Raw genomic sequence first — 2,131 nt, 5'->3', positions numbered from 1 at the left:
TATCTCATATGACTGCAACCTGCGGGCCGATCTTCAAGCTACTTAGAAAGAACCAGCCTGTTGTATGGAATGATGAATGCCAAGAAGCTTTTGATAGCATCAAGAATTACCTGCTGGAACCACCTATCCTTGTCCCACCCGTGGAAGGAAGGCCTTTGATTATGTATTTGGCAGTGTTTGATGAATCCATGGGATGCGTGCTTGGTCAACAAGATGAAACTGGAAAGAAAGAGCATGCTATCTACTATCTAAGCAAGAAGTTCACCGATTGTGAAACTCGGTATACAATGCTTGAGAAGACTTGTTGTGCCCTAGCTTGGGCTGCTAAACGCCTGCGTCATTACTTGGTGAATCATACAACTTGGCTGATATCCAGAATGAATCCGATAAAGTATATCTTTGAGAAAGCGGCCGTTACTGGAAAGATTGCACGATGGCAGATGCTTTTGTCTGAATATGATATTGTGTTCAAAACTCAAAAGGCAATCAAAGGTAGCATTCTTGCCGATCATCTTGCTTACCAACCTCTTGATGATTATCAACCAATTGAGTTCGACTTCCCCGATGAAGAGATCATGTATTTGAAATCCAAAGACTGCGACGAACCGTTGATTGAGGAAGGTCCAGATCCCAATAGCAAGTGGGGTTTAGTCTTTGATGGTGCTGTCAATGCTTATGGTAAAGGAATTGGGGCAGTCATTGTATCCCCACAGGGGCATCACATTCCTTTTACCGCCAGAATTCTGTTCGAATGTACCAACAACATGGCTGAGTATGAAGCATGTATTTTTGGGATCGAGGAAGCAATTGACATGAGAATCAAACACCTCGACATCTATGGAGATTCTGCGCTCGTCATCAATCAGATAAAGGGTGAATGGGAGACCCACCATGCTAATTTGATTCCTTATCGTGATTATGCGAGACGTTTGCTGACATATTTTACAAAGGTTGAGCTGCACCATATTCCTCGTGATGAGAACCAAATGGCTGATGCTCTTGCTACTCTATCTTCCATGTTTCGAGTAAACCATTGGAATGACGTGCCATTAATCAAAGTGCAACGCCTTGAAAGACCTTCGCATGTGTTTGCTATTGGGGATGTGATCGATCAGGCTGGTGAAAATGTGGTTGACTATAAACCCTGGTACTATGACATCAAACAGTTCTTGCTAAGCCGTGAGTATCCGCCGGGTGCTTCCAAACAAGACAAGAAGACCTTGAGAAGATTGGCCGGCAGATTCCTGTTAGATGGAGATATTCTGTACAAGAGAAACTATGACATGGTATTGTTAAGATGTGTTGATGAACATGAAGCAGAGCAGTTAATGCATGATGTACACGACGGTACCTTCGGGACCCATGCTACAGGGCATACTATGTCAAGAAAGTTGTTACGAGCAGGTTATTACTGGATGGCCATGGAGCATGATTGCTACCAATACGCCAGAAAGTGCCACAAATGTCAAATCTATGCTGATAAGATCCATGTGCCTCCGCATGCTCTCAATGTTATGTCATCCCCATGGCCGTTCTCAATGTGGGGCATTGACATGATTGGAAGAATTGAACCGAAGGCTTCAAATGGTCATCGTTTCATCTTAGTGGCAATTGACTACTTCACCAAGTGGGTTGAAGCAGCATCTTATACCAATGTGACCAAGCAAGTGGTAGCTAAGTTCATCAAGAACAACATCATCTGTCGATATGGTGTTCCCAGCAAGATTATTACTGACAATGGTACCAACCTGAACAACAATGTGGTGCAAGCTCTTTGTGAAGAATTCAAAATTGAGCACCATAACTCTTCTCCCTATAGACCTCAGATGAATGGTGCAGTTGAGGCCGCCAACAAGAATATCAAAAGAATTGTCCAGAAGATGGTAACCACTTACAAGGACTGGCATGAGATGTTACCCTATGCTCTGCATGGCTACCGTACTACTGTGCGCAGTTCAACAGGGGCAACCCCTTTCTCTCTTGTATATGGTATGGAAGCAGTTCTTCCTTTGGAAGTGGAGATCCCGTCTCTCCGTGTGATCATGGAAGCAAAGTTATCTGAGGCTGAATGGTGCCAAAGCCGGTATGATCAGTTAAATTTGATTGAGGAAAAACGTATGGATGCCATGGC

The sequence above is a fragment of the Medicago truncatula genome, chromosome 1 (genome assembly GCF_003473485.1).
Source record: "Medicago truncatula cultivar Jemalong A17 chromosome 1, MtrunA17r5.0-ANR, whole genome shotgun sequence".
NCBI classification, from domain to species: domain Eukaryota; kingdom Viridiplantae; phylum Streptophyta; class Magnoliopsida; order Fabales; family Fabaceae; genus Medicago; species Medicago truncatula.
Note: the sequence above shows the minus strand (reverse complement) of the source record.